The sequence below is a fragment of the Lepisma saccharinum genome, chromosome 15 (genome assembly GCF_977018435.1).
Source record: "Lepisma saccharinum chromosome 15, izLepSacc3.1, whole genome shotgun sequence".
In the NCBI taxonomy this organism is placed as follows: domain Eukaryota; kingdom Metazoa; phylum Arthropoda; class Insecta; order Zygentoma; family Lepismatidae; genus Lepisma; species Lepisma saccharinum.
Window position 1 is genome coordinate 18461377 of NC_139243.1, and position 22792 is coordinate 18484168.

General features: G+C 42.6%; 1 protein-coding gene across 1 annotated transcript in view; it reads right to left on the bottom strand.

Moving 5' to 3' along the window:
* LOC145999408 (ras-related protein Rap1) overlaps positions 1–19956 on the bottom strand; it is a 214415-nt gene extending 194459 nt beyond the window's left edge. The window contains exon 1 of the mRNA XM_083136362.1: positions 19872–19956. The gene's annotated coding sequence lies outside the window, so the exon portion shown is untranslated. The remainder of the gene's footprint in view (positions 1–19871) is intronic.
* Between the last annotated feature and the right edge of the window lie 2836 nt (positions 19957–22792).

Below are 22792 nucleotides of genomic sequence, written 5' to 3' on the forward strand. Positions count from 1 at the left end.
TTTCTGCGATAAGATAGAAACCCTCGTTTTTGCTAAAATTCTGATCATAGCCTTATATGTCAACACAGAAAATTTTATTTTACATAAAAACACATATTTTCCAGTTTTCCGTATGTAAATACATATTTTGCGAATTTTCATTTTAAATACATAAAATCGCTCATTGACTTCGGCTACCTCGAAATCCATGAAGGAGAAATGCTTATTCTCCGCACCTCTTCCATATCGAGAGTGCTAGGTTTTGTTTTGGCTTTGAACACGCTCGCTGGTATACTTCTGGAGCCTCGCCTACAATCCTATTGGGGGAAAATATTACCCCCACTAGATCTAACCCTCAAGTGCTAATGTCTAAATGTACAGAAATGTTTGGGGAAAAACAAGGATTTCAAACTTTGTGCTAAATTGCACGTGTTTTGGAAAACTTCAGCGATAGTGACATTTCGTGTTTCAAATATGCAAGAATTGTTTCTTATGACGTGGAGCGATCTTTCTCACAATATAAGATGCTTTTTAGAGATAATCGTCACAGATTTACAATGGAGAATTTGGAAAAAACGATGGTGATCCACTGCAACTCTTCCAAAAAGTAGCTCATTAAGAGGTAAGCATTTACAAACTGATTTCAGGTGTTTAAAATTCATGTAATATTTTGTTTTTGTTACCAAAGATTTTTTTATCTTTGTCACATATTTTCCTGTTTTTATCACATATTTTCAACATTTATGACACATAAAAAAATAAATATTTCTGAGATTTTTAGCACATAAACTTGAAACCTTGTTTTAGTGATACAAGCCCTAGAAAAGAAATATTTTATCCTGTGTGTTCGCAGCCATGTACTGTAAATTTACCCTTGTTTATACCTTCTCAAGTGTATCTACGTTATTTCCGTTTATCGCGGCGAAATTTGAAATGGAAACTGTATTTAGAAGCAGCAAGATTTTTTCGAAAGCCCCCTTCTGAGTTTTTAAAAACGCGTCCTTATTTTTAGCTTTTTGGAATCCAGATTCAAATTTACAAAATTTGCCCCGTTCCCTAGGAATTCTTATACTCGCGATTATACATATCCGGAAGCACAACTGTGTCAAACATGAATGACTTGAATTTTGTTGACACTTCGGCATGGTTGCAAAATGTGACAAAATTTGGAAACTTCCCTTCTCTGGGAGGGTTTGAGAGGCAATAAAAATAAAGTGTTCATATCTCCAGATCTTTACACTTCTATTTTATCTGTGGGGGCAATATGCCGACCCAAGGCCCTTTGATCTGCACACCGCCTGTCTTTAGAGTCCTGTTTCTGAAGCACCTTTTTGGAAATGGATGAAGATGTAAAGTTTGACGTCAGAGGGAGGGAAGACTGCGGAAGAGAACACAGTACACTTCTGATTAGAAATTGAAACATTGTTGTGTAATTCTTCTTTGTAGCTAATCAGTGGTGATTTATTCATTCTACAACCTTGGTGACAATGAAGTTCGACCAGAAAAGAATACGTGATTAAATGCACAGAGGCATAGGTGGTGGAATGGGTGACCCGCAGAAGTGACGCATGTGTGTAAGAGGAGGCGTGTGAGCAGGCAAGAATCGTGATCCCAGCATGTTGCACCCAAGGTCACGTAAAGAACGAAAACGGGGAACTATACGCGTGACATTGAACTTCGACCAGGCACCAGACCCATACAGAAAATTCCAGATAGTGGCGCATTCGACGGAAGCATGACGTCACGGACACGGTAAGGGAGTCCGCCGTATATAAGCGCGTGCTGTGCACCGAGGAACCGCAGTGCATCATCACCATGGCCAGGGGCAAACCTATTGACAAGAACGTGAGGAGAAGAGTGGTGGAGTTGCAACGGGATGGACTCAGTGAACGGGAAATAGGGCGCCAACTGAACTTACCCAAGTCAACCGTCCACTGCATCATCAAACACCACCAAAATACGGGTACTACAGAGCCAGGTAAGGCCCCCGGTCGAAAACACCTGCTGAGCGTGCGTGACCTACGGATATTTAGGCGCTATATCCAGACCAACAATAATGTTTCTGTGGTCGAATTACGACTGTGGACTCGAGAACGCTTTCACATTGAAGTGTCAACCAGAACCATTCGCCATTACCTACAGCGATGCGGTTACCGAGTGTACAAGACGAAACGTAAACCCTTCCTTTCCATGTTGAACAAAGGCAATCGACTACGGTGGGCACGAATGTACCGGGGATGGACATTTCGGCAGTGGAACAGGGTTTTGTGAACGGACGAATCCATTTTCAATGTTGTGTACGGGAAAATACGGAAAACAGTCATTTGTCGGAAGGAGGAACAGAATGAAGCAAAATGTTATGCACGTCGGGTACAGAAACCTGCGTCAGTGATGGTATGGGGATGCATGACGGCATCTGGCGTTGGCCCACTAAACGTCTGTGAGGGCATCGTGAATGCACACGCCTATACACGCATACTGGAGCGGCATCTTCCCACAGTGCGAAGGCACATGTTCCACAGGCGGCGTCTCATCTTTCAACACGACAATGCCAGGCCTCATACAGCGCGGCTGACAAGAGAATGGTTGACTCGCCATCACGTGCGAACTCTGCCATGACCACCATCGAGTCCCGACCTCTCGCCCATTGAGAATGTGTGGCGTGTTCTTAAGCGACGAGTGCAACAGAGGAAACCCACGACAGTGGCTGCTCTTATCGCCTGCCTGCAGGAGGAATGGCAGCGCATCGATGTGGAATACTTTGAACGACTCGTTCGCAGCATTCCCCGACGCATTGCCACAGTTATTCGCCGACGGGGCGGCATCACACCATGGTAAACAGGATCCCCTCTAACAGTGGTCGAACTTCAATGTCACGTGTAGATGGACGAAAATGTTTTATTTTGTGTGGACACTATACATTGCTGCGTTGCAGCGGAAATTTATGTTTTCCTTTGTTCCATGTAGCCTGTTGAATAAAATATGTTCAGCATATGCATGTGTTCTCCTTCTTTCACAACGCACTCCTATATTTGTGACTGGTCGAACTTCATTGTCACTAAGTTTGTAGTTTTTTGGACTATTAACCACTGTTATTTTTTAAAAGAGATATACCTACGGAGGCTGAATCTGCCTCCGTCTTCAGGGTAACTACCCTCTTGTGTCCTTGGCTATGGATATCACCTATATGATATCTAGGTCATGCTTGATAGGGTTATGGTTCCAGTGTGCAGCTATTTTGATGCTCCGTTACCCTGCTTTAACCCTTCCATTGTTATGCCCATGCCTATCTGGGAACAACGGTGTCTATGAATTCGGCATCTCTCTACAATTGCACTGCGTTTGGTACCGCCAATCCTACAGTTCTGTGCTGTGTGTGTTCCAATTATAATTATATGAGCGTGTTGTTCCTATGACAGATTTACGTGGTTTCGGAGTCAGATCCCCACTTCAATCTGTCCTCATCTTGACATTTGAGGGTGGTTTTTAACCCCTAAAACAATTTTTTAGCCCAAACAAAAAAAAAAGGTATTTCTTTCTTTGGGCCCCTCTATACACCTGCCAAGTTTCATGGAATTCGGAGGGTTAAGGCTCCACAGCCTTAACTTCGCCATGTAAAAGAAGACGAAATAAATAAATAAAATAAATAAATATACATCTTCCAAGTGTCATGGAAATCTGAGGGGGACACAGGGGTCAGATTCACACTGCAATTTGTCCTCATCTTGACATTTGAGGGGGGTTTAACCCCTCAAACCGTTTTTTGGCGGAAACAAAAAAACAGGCATTTCTTGCTTTGGCCCTCTCTATACATCTGCCACGTTTCATGGAAATCGGAGGGGGATACAGGGGTCAGATCCCCACTTCAATTTATCCTCATCTTGACATTGGGGGGGGGGGGTTGCCCCCTAAAATAGTTTTTTAGCCGAGAAAAAACACGTATTTCTTCCTTTGGGCCCCTCTATACACCTGCCAAGTTTCATGGAAATCGGATGGGGACACTTAGATAACCTCCCATGTAAGTTTGAGACATAAATACTGTCAAGTACAGTAAAACGCAGTATTAAAAAAAACTTATATTGTTTTACATGTTTCCTTCCGACGAGAAGTTGCGAAGAATTATTGAGTTGACGTGGCAAATTCTAAATTTGCCGTTCATTTTTTTACGAGAGTTTTATACAAGCGTATTTACAATCTGAAGTGCTTGGAATATCACCAAATAAGGACTCAAGATTGACGCCAATCTTGTATTGCAAATTGCTTGCCTAAAAAATTTGCAATTACTATAAATGATGAAAAGCTAAAATGAAAACACAATGAAAATAAATTCTTGCAAATTGAGGGTTGCATAAATTCTGCAGTCATATTTCAGTGCAGAATTATTGATTGTGCCAGCAATGGGACTCCTCTCAAAACTATATTTATTCCTACTTTTCTATTTTACGTCACTTTTCTGCCTCTTTACTTAAATCGTAACAATGATGCATGAATGACGCTTATATAAAATTGAAGAAGGGACACTCACAAAGGAACGAACACCCAAGCCCACGCCAGGATTCGAGCAAGTGCATTTTTTATAATTAGATATTTGAATAGTAGGAATTTAAAAAATGGGACATCTGAATCCTGAAATACCCGCTTTTCTGCATGGAGTTATGTGTGTTGCCTAACTCCACGTTGATAGCCTAACTTCTTATTGAAAAGATGCTTTTATAGTTAGTTGGCTTATCGCCTCAGAATTATGCAACACACACAACACATTGCAGGGAAACAGGTGTTTCAGGATGTAGATGTCCCATTTTTATTGTCTGTGACTGTACATGTGGAGCTGAGGGACACTCTAGAGAGGAATGCAGAAAGGAGAGGGTAGAAAAATTATGCATACCCTGCATGAGAAGGAAAAGAACGTGCAACACCGATATAAAGGATTGCCCTACAATGAAGTTCTTTCGGCAGAGATTAATAGAAAAAACCAATTATGGAATTTAAACAAATAAGAAAGAGAAATAGGAACACCCCTAGCCGCCGACGCCGTAATGCGACAAGAGCGGCGGCATACGCAGTAAGGAAACAGGGTGAACTTCAAGAAATTCTAAAATACCGTTTCACAATAGATCTTCCTCTCCACCTCAATACCTTAATCTCCGGAGAACTACTTTATCCCCCCACCCCTCCCCGCAGCAACTTCTCTCTTCATTCCACACTAACGCCGTTACCTACTCACTATAACTGTCAAAAACCCATTCTTAGCACACCGATACCTGGCCTGAAACCATGTGCCTTCATTATTCCCCCTCAGTTATCCATATCCCCCCCGCCATCGCCACTCTCACTTTCTCCCCCTGAATCAGTCCTACTCACACCACCGCACTCACACTCTGCACAATCCTCGCCAGTCTCCTGGTCTTTCTCACACACCCCATTCAGCCCCACCTCATACTTCTCTCATAGCTATGAAGACCCCCAGAATGACCCCTACCCCAATCTATCGTCTCATTCTCCTTCCCTGATTGACCTAGTCGAACCTGCAAGTCGGTCAAGTCTAAACCCGGAAGCTCCTCCCTTCCATGTACAAACAAAATACTCAAATTTTACCGCACCAGTCATAATGAACCCACCCCGACCAGAACTCAAAGATACCCCAAAAACGAACATCAACCCAGCAATGATATACCGTAAATTCGAACTTGATCTACAACACAGCCACAGGCTGAACCTCGCCCTTTAATAAAGAAAATTTGAATTGAAATTTGAAAATTTGAACTTAGCCGGCTTGAAGAGAGGGATAATTTAATCACTGCGCTGCGTTTGCTGGTTACATTAAAACATGATAACGGAAAATCCATTACATTCCCTTACCCGGAGGCTGTGGATAAGATGATCCTAAGATGCAGCAACATCCCGGTTAGTCCGGATGAATTGCACGACTTACTAAAACAAACGTTTCACCGAAGGGACCTAAAGCTAGACTTAGAAGAGGTCTACAAAGATTTCGCAAGGGGATATGGAAGAGTTGTCCAGGATGCCACCAAGCCTTGGCCGTCGTAGAGCTCTGTAATAAGACATTGACGAGAAACAAGTTAGGCATACTGCAGGTAAATCTGAATGGAGCGAAACTGGCCACGGAGGAGATTTTCATCTTAGCTAGAACAAACAACGTCGACTTGCTGTTGTTACAAGAACCTTACATTCTAAACGGAAAGGTGATACATGCACCGTTGGACGCTATACTAGCCTATAACCAAAACCAGAATGCCAAAACTGCAATAGTAGCACTAAATAAAAACATAAATATGCTCAAAATAGAACAGTTATCTGATTCACACACAAACTGCGTAGAAATAGGATACAATAAACAAAATTGTACAATCATAAACACCTATTGTCAATATAGTCACAGCATAGACAAATATATAGACCACATCAGAAAAGCCTGCAGGGCCTATTCATACAACAAGATTCTGGTGACTCTAGACAGCAACTCTTCCTCACCCCTCTGGTTTGGCAGGGATATGGATTCCAATGGCGAAAAAATGATGAACCTTCTAGCTGAACTAAACTTAAATGTAGAAAATCAACCGGGTAACCCACCAACTTACCGGGGAAGAGCGGGGGCGAGCAGTAATATTGATCTAACTCTATCCAACAACCGCATGAGCCCTCTTATAGAGGGATGGAAAGTCCTGGACATGGTAACAACCAGTGACCACAACGTCATTGAGTTTTATGTCAACCTGGAAGGTGCTCCAAAAACCCACACGATGAGACCACCTACCTACAACTGGGCAAAAACGGACAAGACTGCTCTGCTAAACAACATCGATCTGCCAGAATGCTCTAGATCTGCAAATAACGCAAATGATTTGGCAGAATTGCTCACGAAACAGCTTCAAGCAGCCATAGAGGCATCCACGCCTAGGCACGATATGGACAGACCTCCTAAACCATGGTCAAACAAATTGACAAGGCTTAGGAACAACATGCGCAGATCTCGAAAACTATACCAAAAACCAAACATTCCTGACATAAGAGCAACTTATCTAGAAGACTATAGAAGAGCAAAGTCTAAATATGCAGAAGAGTTGAAAAGCTTCAAATTGAAAAGGTGGCATAATTTCGTAAATAGATATCTTAATAAGAATAAATGGAGTCTGCCGTATAAAATTATCACGAGCAAAACTAAACAGAGAGAGGTGACAACAACCCTAAAAAGATCTGATGGAACCCTAACCAATAACGCAAGGGAAACCGCGGAACTGATGCTGCATGGACTCCTCCCAGATGATGAAGAACAAACGGACAACGAGGAAAATGCCGCGATAAGGAGGGAACGTGGACACTATCCTAACAACACTCCCATAGCCCCATTCACATCTGAAGAAATTGTCCGAGAGCTGACATCAATGAAAAGTAACAAGGCGCCAGGCCCAGACGGCATACCAGCTGGAGTAATCAAGCAAACGCTTCCAAAAACACTACCTTTCATTACAGCCTTCTTCAACCAATGTATTATAGGAAAGGAATTCCCCAGGGCATGGAAGGAAGGACGCCTAGTAGTAATCAGGAAGGAAGGAAAAGAAGATGCTGCGAGCTTAAAATCGTACAGACCCATCTGCCTGCTAAATACTATGGGGAAGCTTTTTGAAAAACTTATAAACAAGCGTCTGCAGGAATTCCTCGCCATGGTAGGAAAAAATGACAACCAGTATGGCTTCACAAAGGGTCGTTCTACGGAGGACGCTATAAATAAGCTAAAACAGGTTGTGGAAAAATCAGAAACGAAGCTCGTCGTAATCGTTTTCGCGGACATTAGCGGGACTTTCGACAATTTGTGGTGGCCCCACCTCTTCTACACCCTCAGGAAAATAAACTGCCCGGTTACACTCCTCAGATTGTTGGAAAATTACTTCAAAGACAGACGAGTTCACCTCGACTTTAATGGAGTAAAGGTATTAAAAATAACTACAAAGGGCTGTCCACAGGGCTCGGTATTGGGCCCGCATCTATGGAATGTAAACCTTGAACCCTGTCTTCGAGCGCTAGAAAATGACGAAAACATTGCCCAAGTTATTGCTTATGCCGATGATGTAGCGGTGGTGTGTTCGGGAAACTCGAGATCTCAAATCGAGGATAAAGCAAATCAAGCATTGAGAACGTTGGCAGAGTGGTGCAGAGGCGCAAAATTAGAACTCTCGTCATCTAAGACGAAATACCTTATTGCCAAAGGACATCTAAGTCATAAGAGGAATCCTAGCATTAAAATATCTGGCTCAACGGTGAAAAGGACAAAATAATTTGAATACTTGGGTGTGACACTGGAGGAAGGGATGAGATTTGGGGCTCACATTCGCAAAATTACCCAAAAAGGCGAAAATACCATGAGCAAGTTAACGAGACTGGCAGCCCAAAACTATAATCTGCCACCAGGCATCATGGATACATACATAAAGTCCATATATGAACAGATTACCACATATGCGTCCTCGGTCTGGGTGGGTGGACGCAAAAATAAGAAGAATGTTAGGGTACTTCGATCCTCACAAAGGAGAATACTCCTGAGAGTGACGGGAGCATTTGGCACGACCTCCACGGAGGCGCTCCTTGCCGTAACTGGTAACATACCACTAGATAAGGAAGTGAGATGGCGAGCAGCCAAATACCAGTTCAGGAAAGGAGATGAACAGGAATTGACGAAATGTGTTGGAATCTTCCTCCCTACCCTACACGATATAAGAGCAAGATTGACAAATGAATGGCAAATGGAGTGGGAAACTGCTGAGAATGGAAGAAGAGTATATAGCTTTGTGCAAAACATCAGATACAATAAACTAGCCAGCAATCAATATTCAAGAGGACTCGTACATCTTCTGACAGGCCACGGCCCATATGGTACGCCTCTCTGCCGAATAGGCAGCAGACCCACACCTGCGTGCAGCGCATGTGGTGTGATAAGAGATACGCCAGAACACAAAGTCTTCTTCTGCCAGGCAGCTGGTGAAGAGATCAAACGACTAAGACGGGAACTACCAACCACTGACATCAAAACACTCTTATGTCCTCAGCAGTTGGACAAGCTTAGAGCCCTGCCGAACGCAGTATCATTAGAAGAACAAAGAAAATTTAATACTCGGCTCCAAAATCCCCAACCGGAAGCGCCCATCCCGGCAAGACACAATGAAGAAGTAAGGAATATCAGGTTTCAACCGGCAAGGAATTCACACACCAGGAATGTGCCTCCCGCACCGGCTCGGCTGGACGAACAGGAGGCAGAAGGAGACGAAGTGTAAGAAGTGGAGGAAGCTCCGGAAAATGCTTCTAGAAGAAGATTCTTCGCTGTCTTACTGGGAAGGCAGGAAGCTGAGGAGCGTAGGAGAATTCGTCCAATCAGAATGCCTGGTGAGAAACATAAAGACTACCTTATAAGGGTGGCTGCATCCAGAACATCAAACATCTAAATTAATCCTCTAACTCATATAAATATCCTCATCAGATACAAACAAAACACATATCTTTAAATTGCCATGCTAAAGTGCACTTTACACATTTTATCCCTGCACTGGTACTCCAGTGTCTTATATTTCAGTTTCATATTTATCACCATATATCTACACTTTCAGCACCATGTTTTCACTACGCTGGAACTCCAGTGCTTAAAATATTTTTCTTCTTCTTCTTTTTTATTATGTTCTTTTAAATTTTTATATCTATTATTATCTCATATATAATTTTTATCTCAAAGCATTAAGAAACCACACATACCCGTTCTAAGGAAACTCGCGCGCGCTATAATCACTCTTTACCAACTCCAAATCCCAAACTGTTGTACAGATGGGGGCTGGACACCGACAGCGGAACACCTAGCCTCTGGGGTGGAGCATTCTTTGACAACAATAATTGCAAAACGTAAAAATAAATGGTCTTAAACCAAGAGCTCACCCGCTCTCGGTTGCCGGCTCCTGATGCAAGATGCATCAATAAACAATATTATGTAATGTATAGGGCGTGCGAGCTCCAAAAACTTCTCACTCATAGATCCTGATGCCCGGGATCCGGTACATGCTAGATCACCACACATTACAGCATATCACCTAAAATTGTAATACAAACAATATGTAACGGAAGATACTTATTCACGTGGAAAAATGTATAGCATTGTACTGTCTACAAATGTAATGTAATGTAACTCAATTTATTAACTATGTTATTTAATCTTGTATTGTTTTCTTTTTATTTTCAGTCCTATGTATCTGCAATTATCAATAAAATAGTAGTGCACAACGATAACGGGGGAACCGTAATTCGAGCAAAAGACGTCCCAGTTTATTGCAGAGGCACTGGGACAAGCGTATGCCCTCGAATGCATACGGGTGGAGGTTTGGTTGTATTCGGGGGTTCCCCCCTTATTGTGTGACTGTACATTCAGTAAAGGAAAACCGAATCCGATGACGTACGTAAACACCTGAGAGATTAATAAAATAATATGAGTTTGTGGGAAATAACAACAAAAAGGAATCTAGTTTTCAGCTGGCAGCGGAAGCTGAGTGATATTTTGTATTTTGCAAGCTTTCTCAGCAAAACAGTAATTCTTATTTTTGTCAGTAACTTAGCCGTCGCTCGTTGTAACTTGGAGATCCTTCGCAAAGAAGCTCATTTCTTGAGGAAACATTCTTGCAATTACTCTTCCTACGAGAGATTGAGCTCCGGAGGTTCGTTCGGTTAATTAAAGACAAACACGGGGAGGATGCTACCCTCCCTTTTGCAGTCTCGCTATCGGCTAAAGTGGGAAAACACGAAACACGATTCTCAGAGACGCCTCTGTCCGGACCCGTCGACACGAGCGGCCTTCTCCTCTCCATCCTTCAGCGGAAGCTCTTCCTGGTCAATATTGTCCACGTCAGGACATTGTTGTTGCCCGCAGACATAATAGCCTGTGTTTTTTCCCGTCTTGCATGCATGCGCAACAACCATCGAAAAGTTTATCGTAAAATTTATATTATATACAGGGTGTGTATATGATAAATGTCCGAAAATGAAATTCCACGTGTTTCAAAATAGGTATTATGAAGAACTCGGGTGTAAAATTGTTAAGTGACATTTTGGTAATTTTTGAGTTACAAAGTAAAATGTGAGTGAAATTTCAATGTCATACAATTTGTATTGGACTCAGAGAAGCTTTCTGAAATTGGTAAACACAACACGAAAACAATTTATCTCCAGTATAGCTTCTAATCACTTTTTTCTTAATGAACTCAGAAATGACCAAAATGTCACTTGCCATGTTCTACACCCGAGCCATTCAATAGAATTAATTTATTTGTGGCTTGAGAGCTAATGCTTATATTATATGCAGGGTGTACATATGTTAGATATCCGAATGGAAAACGCCACCTGCTTTGTAGCCTTCTCCTTGTTTTGATTGGTTTGAGTTATTTTACTTCGCTTTTCTGCCATCTTTGGCTAATCACTTAGATAAGGATGAGTGATGATATGATGAAATTGATGAAGAAACACTCACACACAAAGGCCATCCATGTACAGGCCGGGATGGAACTCGGGGTCACTGGTGTCGTAGCGCGCTGTGCTGAACACTCTGCCACGGAGGTTGGCTGTTGTTAATTTGTATAATACTCGTACTCATAACATAATTACCTTTTCAGTAACTTTCGTGACAAATCTGGAAAGACAAACAGTCCTGCCATTTCAAATGAACGAAGTTCACTGAAACAGTGACTAAAACATTTCAATATTAATTGAAATAGATCAAAGGTAAGATATATGCAATTTCATTGCATCACTTTAGTTCGAGATAACTGCCACTTAACCGTGTGGAAATTATCATAGAAATAGTGACTGAATCTGAATAAATATTGACACCTTGTTAGGTAAAATCATAAAGTTTGATATTAAACCTGAATTTGCAATTAAATATGAAGAGTGTTACACCAGTGATGCACTGGAAACGGAATAGAAAGAGAATAATTTTGATATTTCCACGCTTCTTTTACCTCTGTTGACTTTAAAGCCCCTGTCACACGGAACTGGATTTCTAGTAGGAATGCCCTAGTTGGCGCTGAACTGACTTTCTAGGTAGAAATCATTGCCACCTGGCTGACTGCTTGACTGGTTTGGAGGAATAGGACATGTTCTAATTGCTACTTGCTTTCCTCGACTGGATTCTGTGGAACAGCCAATCAGAGCGAAGTTTCGCCATGTGAAGATAATCTGTGAGTGTGCAAAAGAGCGCTTTTGTCTGTGGTTTCCGAGTGTTACTCCAGCAATGTATAACGTATACAGCATGAAAGACGCGTTCAGTTACACCATCTGTGCTGAGTGCACGGTGTTTACATTTGAAACAACTAAAATATTCTTCCATACGTGTACAGTAAACGTTGTAAAGTATGTATTTAAGCGGCGCCATTGTGTTGTAGCTAATAACATTTTATACGGAACGTTATTCCTCTCGGTTGAATAGTTATCGGCTTTTAAAAATGTGAAGTGATACATTGTTTACATCTCACGCGGCCTCCATTACAACTTCACTCGTGCCCTCTCTAGATGTGAACAAAAGTCTATCGACAAGTACGCTGATAAGTATAGTGTAAGGCGAAAACTAGCAAATGGGTAACCAGTCCAGCGCCAACTAGGGCATACCTACTGGATATCCAGTTCCGTGTGATGCGGATTTAAGAGAGTTCTGAGAACTTCAGAATCTTCTAGGCGTTGTTTATTCTTTTATTAAGGGGGTCCTGTCTCTCTCACTTCCACCTTTCCGCCCCTATTACAACGCTACTCGCTCTACAGCACACACGTGTATATTTTGATTTAAATAAATTTTATAGCTAATACTATTAATAATATTAAGTCATTTTCTTTTAATTTTTAAGGCTGTTTTTATAATTCTTATGTAATCATGTTTCCAACCCTGGTTTCTATATAAGTCCTGCTCATATTATATGAGCTACATGTAAATTTATGTTTATAAAATACAAGATGGCAATGTTGCGGTTGGACCATAACCTGTACAAGCGCGTTCTTTGGCCGTTGCACTTCCCTTCCAGGAACACGCTGCGCTAAAACTTCAAAAGCATTAATCTCAAAATTCGACACCAAAAGCGGCTCAGCAACGTGCAAACTCTATTTGTTATGCGGATGGGATGAATCTAAGATGCAGCCTCGGCGCTCGGTTAAATATGAAAGCGCTCGCTGAGGGCGGGGGTGGAGATAGAGGGTGGGGGAGAAAGGCTGCATCAAAGTCAACTTTGACGCTTTGTGGAAATGAATTCCATGCATGAGAAATGATTACACCGGACGTTTAATCTTGGAGGCGTTACAAACGCTCTGTTTCTGTCGGGGTTTTAAAAAATGTTCTTTGTATCCTCATGCAAACTTTTGTTTGGTTGCTTGTTGAGTTGGGGTTTTAAGTCCACTTTGTGCACAGTAAGGCTAATTGGGACTGGACCTACAGTTTAAAGTGGGATCCGAACCACTATATGCTTCTACCGGGTATCGAACCCGGGACTTCTTGATTACAATGCGACGACGCACCACTGCTCCATCGGCGAGGCTTGTTTGGTTGCTGTTTGCAGCTGTGATGCTACGATAACCGAAGATGAGTTCGTGGCCTTCGTTATATATTGCATAGATGTTTGAAATCTGTTTCAATATACAGTGTACATTATGTAAATATTTGGGAGGAATGAAATCCGTAGATACATACAACAAGTAGGACGTGGTCACCATATTTGGGCCCGACCTCCGTCGTGGAGTGGTTATTATATCGCACTACGGCGCCAGAGGTCCTGGGTTTGCATCCCGGCCTGGTTTGAGTGATATTTGTGAGTTTATCTTCATCAATTTCATCATATCATCACTCATTATCATGAGCCAAAAGTGGCAAAAAATGAAAGTAAAATAAATCAATCAAAAATATTTGGGGGGCGGTGACGACGTTACCACTACGCCATCGGTGAAGCACGCGAGAATGGTCGAGTGACCGTCAAGACATTATTATTGTTATTAGGATATAAAAAGGCAATAAAGGGGCGTAAATATGAGTATATCTACCATATTTCTAGGTAAAACTCCTAATTTTGTTTTAAAAAGCTGTTCTAGGAAGGCAGACACTGTCAAACTACATACGAAATGCAAGATTTTTAACGTAACAAAAATAAAGTCCCCAGATTACTATCTGACGCATATTATTATTATCAATTGATTTTCGTAGACACTGTCAACGTAAAAGTGAATTATTCCAATGCTATATTTTTTCAACTTCGACAAAAACAAATGAAAGTACGTCATATAATTCAACAAGCAGCTTATTTAATGTTAGTGCTGCAATACTCATTTTAAAGAAATATTACTTGGGAACTTTTTTTCCGGGTTCCCGTAAAAACGATCCTGCAGAGAAGCTTAAAAGAAGGAAGAAATACAATTTTACAATTCTCTGATCAACACACACCACAGTTGTCTGGCAGAGGGAGAGATTGAAATGAACTCGCTCTTTCATTTTGAAGTCGAAAATAGTTGATCGGGGGGAGGGGCGTAACGTCTTCCCACTTCCTTCTCTAATTGAAACGAGGCATTCATTTTTCACGGGGTAGATTTTTCGTGTTGAAAAGGGGAGGGGGTGTAGCCCCAGGGTGCGCTTGGAAGAACCCTGCTCACCAATTTGCTCTTCGGGAGATGATCCGGTGACCTGAAACTAACGCCAACTGCTTTACATTTTCCTTCGTTTATGCAGGACTTGTTAAACGGACGTTATGTATTGGGAAGGTTGAACAATGGGCTGAAATAGCAGCGTGTTCAGATTGGTTCATTTCCCCTATTCATTTATGTTGGACTTGTGAAACGGACCGTATTTAGTTTGATAGGGAAACAATGAAATGAAACAGCAGTGTGTGGTTCATTTCACCTATTCATTGATGTAAGGCAAATTTAAATTGCGTACATTTAATTACGTAATGGAAAATTGACACAATCGCTGACGCATGAGCCTATAAAATTCAGTTATGTAACCCTTCGTTCTCGTGAATTTTCAAATAGAATAATTATCGCCTAAAAACAACAAATCCCTAGTTCGTTTCAGTCGGAACACTGGTAAAGAAGAGAATGTATGATGATTGGAGTTTGTTGACATTTTACGTCACGTTTTTCTTCTATAACGACGATGATGATGATTTATGAAGAATGATGAAAAGTATATATGTTGGGACGTACTGTACGATGATAATTAAAACAGTTTGGCAGAATGATCCATTCTTATTAACACAGCTCATAGAACACTAAACGAAATCTCTTTTAACTGGACTTTACATGCATGAGCCCTGGAAAAACATGCCCTCTCTCACTGATTACAATATTTTACACTTTTACGTTATTATTTTGCACTTCATACTTAATATTATTATATATATATATATTTGTGCTTAATGTTTTACTATTTCTTTAAATTCTGCAGAAATCTTAACACGTTTCTTTTAACCCCGATTTTTTTAAAAAATCAAGTCTAATCTTTTCAGCAGTTGGATATTCTCCATGATCGTAAAATTAAAAGCAGATCTACGCACTATTTTCTCATCAAACTAATCTAATCCGGTTATATTGTTTCCTCTTTTGTAGTGTCTTTATGGAGTGTAAATGGACTTAATTTCCTTTCGCATTATCCATGGTCCTTTTAATGGTTTTCCAACAACACATGAGTCTCCAGTCAGCTTTTAAATTTGTTTAATATTAATAGTATAACTTGACAAGTTTAAAAACAAGACGCTGCAAATAGCTGTTGCGCATCTCACACAACATTTCCCCACTCCATTCTTCGCAGCGACGTTGGTTCGCAGTGTTGCAAACTGGAGGGAGCGGAAAGGTCTGAGGATTTTCAACGAAATTTGTATTCGCTTTTTCCTGGGCTATTTTCTACCTGTCGGAATACAGAAATTCAGCTCACCTTTCGCCAACGACTCTTTTCCATCTTTTAAAACTTTGCCTCCCCGATGGCGCAGTGGTAGCGTCGTCGCCTTGTAATCAAGGGGTCCCGGGTTCGGTTCCCGGTGGAGGCACATAGTGGTTCGGATCCCACTTTAAACTGTAGGTCTAGTCCTGATTAGCCTTACTGTGCATAAAGTGGACTTAAAACAACAAATCAATCCAATCCAATTCTTTTAAAACTTGAGAAACCATCCACTTAGATACTTTCTCTCGTTTCTGTGGAGTACAGAAGGTTGTTCGCGATCTATGGTAGCAAGTTGCGAAGGCCACAGTAGCGCCACGTGTAAACTTACGGAAGAGACGCGAAATGCGGCAGTATGAGTGTACAGCATTGTGTTCGAGTGTCATGCGCGTAGAATGGCGCCGAAAATCGAACCATTCTGGGAAGAGTACATCATCGCCCTTTAGTATGCAAAATACTCGTATTGCGAGATCATCAAGCAATGTAAGAGGCGTGGTTTCACCATCTCCAAGAAGGGCATCTCATGTGTGCTGCTTAAACAAGGTAAGGAGAGTGCTGATTCCAGAGGGCAAGAAACATCCACATCCACGACCAGCCATCAACTGGAATCCGGAGATCACTCGGAAGGTGAAGGCCCTAGTCTCCGGCCCGAAAACAGCACCGCAGAGAGCGATTGCAGTGAAATTGGGGATCTCCGTGACAATTGTCAACACCATTATCAACCGGGGTTTGAACCTGCAAAGCGACATACACGCCTAGTTCACTATCTGCTGCTCCTGCACATTGCAGAACGTGCCACGAACAGCCGAACGTTGCATGAACGCGCCACCTGGCCGGTGAAAAGTTTATGTTTCTTGTCACATTAGATGAGGCAATATATTACCAACCACGGGGTGTAAAAGAGGTTGTAAGATGATATCGGAAGACGAAGGAAAGTTTCTCCAAGGGGTTGATGTGCATCGCAGGATACTGCTACATACATCCAACGACAATTTGCTTACCATTATCTTTGCCGTTGACTGTACAAGGGCAAGTTAACCATTCGCCAGGTGGCTACAAATGTGAAAGTCAACTCGGCCTATTCAGACTCACGGCCCGACCCCAGTTTTTCACTCAGAAATCCTAGCTCTGTATGGTGCAGATTCCACTAAGGTCTGGCTGAATCAGGATAAGGCTTCAAGCCATATGTCTGCTTCAACCCGCCAATTCATGGAGAATATATAAAGAGAAACGGGAATACATTCCACCCTTCAGCGATATCCCTGCTAAATCACCTGATGCATCGCCAATGGATTTATGTGCATTTGGGTTATTGAAAAGGGCCCTTAGATGCAGACAACCGCGAAGCGTGGACGGTCTCTGGAAAGCCTGCCAGGAGGAGCGGAATAAACTGGACATCACTGTACTTCACACCAGCTTGCTGCATTAGAAACTGAGATGCAGAGTGATAGCTCGCGCTCTTGGCCACCACATCAAACATCACCGCAGGTGGGGGCGTGGTTTTTCATCAGTTACAGCTGTTTCAGTTTGTTACCACGAACAACCTTCTGTATGAGGGGCGTTTTCATTGTCATCGGCAGTACTAGTGTAACACATGGTAATAGCAACAGCCAACATTACCGAATCACTGACATCAAAAAACTGTACTGGTTCGTGTCAAGACGAAGTTACAAGTGAGGCAACGCCGTCGGGAGAACATTGACCTTGAAACTCATATTTTCGTGTCCCGCAGTATAAGAGTTTGTTGACTTTGGAATAAAATATGCTTGTATGAATTCGCTCTGGTTGTAGAATTTTGACAACTGTAATTGAAGAAAGGCTTTTCGATATAAATATTGTTTCCTTCAGTGTTTCTTTCGATTCTTTTTAGTTTTTGTATAGCGTCCGCTTTGTACACACACAGACTCTTCGGAACTCAACCTACAATTCAAAGATGGGTATCGAACCCGGAATCCCTTGATTACAAAGCGACGACGTTACCACTACACCATCGGGACGACCCCAAAAGTTGATTTTAATAAAGCGTGAAGTACAAAGAGCGAATATTAGTGGTAGCATAGTTGAGTTCTCAACGAAAGAACCAATGAACCGCTGTGTAGATACCTATGCTCTATACCTATGGAGCAAGGCCGCGCATAACCGTAGAGAAGGGGAGGAAGCGAGTGGGCGGAGCGAAGCAGTACACGCTACTGCAAGGACTGATAGCAGTCCCTCCCCCCTCCTCTATACGATCGCGTTCTCTCGCATGTGTTCATTGGTCGAGCCGTCCCCAGTCATTACATGCGTAAAGACTAGTTTTCCTTCACTTGCTCCAGACACTCCCGGGAGGGAGTATGTACAGTGTCCCAAAAGTCAGTATCGCATTGTCTCATGTGGGGCAAAAACTTGTATTTTGTATTTTTGTTATTTACCAGCGCTTTTGTAATTTCAAGTAACTCTTCATTATATTACAATGCGTATTTCTGTTATAAAGTATCCCACATTACCTCTATGTCCCTTAGATTTGATTGACTGATAGCTTATTTTACATCCCTTTTATTCTGATTTTGGCTAATCGCGACGATGAAGATGAGTGATGATAGGACCAAATTTATTTATTGATTTGTTGTTTTAAGTCCACTTTATGCACAGAGAGGCTAATCGGGACTGGACCTACAGTTTAAAGTGAGATTCGAACCACTATGTGCCTCCAGGTGGACCTCCAGTGACACTCACAATGATCCCCCACGCCAAGATCGGGATTCGAACCCGGAATCACTGACGTCGTAGCGCGCTGTGCTAACCACTCCGCTATGTACCTTAAAGACAACTCTTCAAGGTTAAAATTAATCATCTTTACAATTGTTTTCGTTCAATTTCTTGTGCAATTTTCGTAAACATTGAAAAGGAATGATATAGGTCCGGTCATTCTATTTTTTTTTCAATCGAAAGTTCTGCGTTCGAATACTAGCAAGGTATGAACATTCCTTTGTGAGTATCCGTTCATCAATTTCATTCTCATCGTCGAGGTTAGCATAAAGAGTCAGAGAAGAGACATAAAATAAGGAAATACAGCTGCAAAAAATATAATTTCGGAGCATATTAAGTAACTTTTTTGTTGTAGAAACACTAGCTTCCCTTGTCATGTTTCTGAGAAGAGAGAGGTATCTCTTTTCAATTTCTAAGTGCTAAATTTGCCATTTTATCTCGCAATGATTTATCCACATGCCCTCAACACACCCTAATCTAACCCCAAACTTATCCCAACACTCCATAAAGTTCTTCACAAAGGCTCAAATTATAGTCATTTTGCTGGTAAATTTACCCTTGCACCCGTAGAAGAACAAAAAAAATCCGTCTACTTTCACCAAAGGGGTGTAAGAGGTTCCAAAATGCCAACCTCACGTCTACTTTGTACACTATGGACTGCATTTTGTAGACTATCGAGGCTCTGGCGACTGGATGGGACTGTTGTGTTTTGTCTCCTAGTCTATTTCATCTTATCACCACTTACCCTCATCTTCACAATTATTCCAGGGGTCCCGGGTTCGAATCCCGTCCTGGGCATGGATGTTTGTGAGTGTCCATTCATCAATTTCACCATGTCATCACTCATCCACATCTTCTCAAATTAGCCAAAAGTGGCGCAAAAAGCGAAGGAAAATAAAGCAAATCAATCAATCAATCGCAATAACCAAAAGTGGCATAATCGCGAAGTAAATTAAATCATTTCAATAACTCATTAATTCTTGCACCCAATCTTTTGTAGAGATTTTGAGGAAACGAAGTTTAGATTCTACTTATGAATGGTCTGGGTACACCAAGATGTGCAGAAAAATTTGAAAGTGACAATGACGCGAGCTGGGTATTTAAATATGGAGCAAAGTTTTCAAGTGGCCAATAAGGATTGAGATCCAATAGGAGAAGTTGACACATGACACCTGTTGAATATGACCTTACTTACCTCTCTCTGCGACGAGGAGATTCGGGGTACCTGTGGCTGTCCCAGTTGCGCCTCCGGTGATTGTTCCAGGACGGTTCAAACAAAGACTGCACGACTCGGCGAAGGCCGACAGATGTCTCTGTAGTAGTTGCCCGGGAGAAACTGAATTCAACAGTTGGTGGTTGGCGGAGGCGTGGGTGAGCAGCCGACCAATCAATAGCTGGCGTTTCTGCGCGGCAACCGGGAGGTGTCCGCCTCCCCCCTCCTCTCCCCTTTAAGCTGTCTTACCTGGGACATCCGTATGCTTGGGTGACCTTTCCGCGGCTGCATAACTCCTAGGGGAGAGGGAAGCGAGAAACGGCGGCGATGACATCCTCTTCCTGCCCCGTCGCTTCCTGTATTGCGACCAAGGAAGGCGTGACGAGAAATTAGGGTTGTGCCGCGCCGAAGTGGGGTTAATGGGGTTATGCCCCCCACTTTATCACAACTTTCTTCAAGGATTGGGGTACCTCCCAGATGGCGCAGTGGTAGCGTGGTCCTGGTCCCGGGTTCGATACCCTGTGGAGGCACGTAGTGGTTCGGATCCTACTTTAAACTGTAGGTTCAGTCCCGATTAGCCTTACTGTGCATAAAGTGGACTTAAAACAACAACGCAATCAATTCAAGGATTGGAAACCTGTGTCGCCTTTTTATTCAAGTCATTCCTGGTTTGGACATTACAATGTGCTTCGAATCATAAGTCCCGCAGCATGATTACTCTATACTCTGGAGCAGGGCCCCGCATAGCGGTTGAGAAGGGGAGAAATCGAGTGTATAGAGCGAAGCTGTACACAAGGCTGGTGACTGCAGTCGCTTTCATCCCCTCCACGCAATCCCATTCCCTCTCAAGTGTTCATGGTTGGAGCCGTTTCGCGTCACTACTTGAGCAGACTTGTTTTCGTTCGCTTGCTTCAGATATAAGAGGGACAGAGTATTCATGAGCATGAAATGGACTTAAATAATACTCGATTGATTGATTGGTTGATTTTCATATTGTGGCCATTCAGCACAGGCTATTTGATTTGCCCGTCAGGGAATACTGGTATATACTCCTTAACTAAAACCAAATGAAGGACAGGCCTTTAAAAAGAAAATAACATGTCTGTTATAGTCGACGTGCTAACTACGTTAACGACCGGCTGGCTTTGAAGTCGACGGAGCGCGCCCACCCGCTGCAACAATCACATTGAACGCACAGTGTTGCCACACATCTACTCTACGCCACCTTGTCCCTCCGCCTTCCCACGGTCTCCACATTGAAGTTGCAAAGTACGGCAACAGCGTATCCGCAGTCATGTGACTGAGACTCCACGTGGAGCAGACGGGCAGAATGACAGCTGCGCCCATTGGCTCAAGGAAGGACTCCACGTGGAGTAGACGAGCAGAATGACAGCTGCGATCATTGGCTGAAGGTTGAGTGTGATTGGACGAAAAGAACTCGCCCGCTGTTTATCCCCACCCACGTTCGTGGCGGCGGCTTTCTTCAGTTCTTCGACGTTAACGAAATGAACGCGTGGACTACACTTCCTTATTCAATTTCTAAAGCTAATTCATTCACTCATTGCTTAAACGAGCTAAAACTAAACTGTCTCTGAGGACTAAAATATCCTTACCTATTAAAAGCTGAGGCTGTAAAGGGGCACTCAACACATTGGAGGACAACAAAGCCCTACTGAGGATTATACTGGCCGTACGTCAAGACGCCAGAGCCTCGTTGGCCCGCCATATTGCAGTTACCAGGTTGTACTATACCCTGCCTCAGCTATCTCTGGAGCAAAGCCTGCCATAGCGTCAGAGAAGGGTAAGAAATCGAGTGGGCAGAGCGAAGCAATACACGCTGCTACGAAGGCTTTCCCCCTAAACGCAATTCAGTTCCCTCCCACGTGTTCATTGGTGGAGCCATCTCTCGTCACTACTTGCGCAGAGACTTGCTTTCGTTTGCGTGTTCCAGAGATAGTTGGGACAGGGTGTACGTTGGAGCGAGTTTGACTTTTGGATGCCTTTCTAGAAGGTCGCACCTAACACCTCGGACATGAAATATACGTATCAAAAAGTAATGTGAATTTTCGATTTATTGAAAAACGTGCATAGAAAAAAATTATGAAACTAGTATGTTTGACACATGGTATCACACTAAAATTCGACATAGGAACCACTGCCTTCGTGGGCATATCGTGTGAGGTGGGTCAGGGAAATGCCCATTCGGTGGTGTTTTTGGTCCTCAGATTTTTGGGCACCCAGCGCGCACACACTTTCCTGAAGCCAAGTTGGTCATGACGATACTCCTCACTGAACCATATGAGATGTTCAATGCATCAGCAATGACATGCAACCTGACTCTTCTGTCTTCACGAATCTTTGCATCCACGTCTCGCACATTGCTGTCGGTGATGGACGTTGCTGGTCTGCCACTTCAGTCATCATCTGTCACACTACTCTACCACTTGCAAATGAGTTACACCACACGTGCACTTGTTTCTGCGACATAACACTCTCTCCATAGACCTCCAACAATTCTCGATGAATTTCAGATGGTTTCTTTCCCTTGAGCCATAAATGTAACACTGCGTACCTCCTCCTTGGAGTAATGTTCAAGTCGTTGCGCCATCTTTGAATTGCTCTAGGTACCAGACGGGTTGACGTAGAAGACTGTAATTGCCGTCAGACTTGCATCACCTTGGTATGTGACACATACAAAAAATATAATTAGCTACACAAAAAACTCTGGGTTTTACAGAGGAATTCACCTCACTTCCACGTAGTACACCCTAGACTGCATTTTGCAGACTATCGAGGCTCTGACGTCTGGCTGGACCTATGGCCGATACAATCCTGTATAGGATTTGTGTTGTATGCTGTTCATATGTGTTTGTGATTGCCCCTTTATCTATTAAACTTCATCA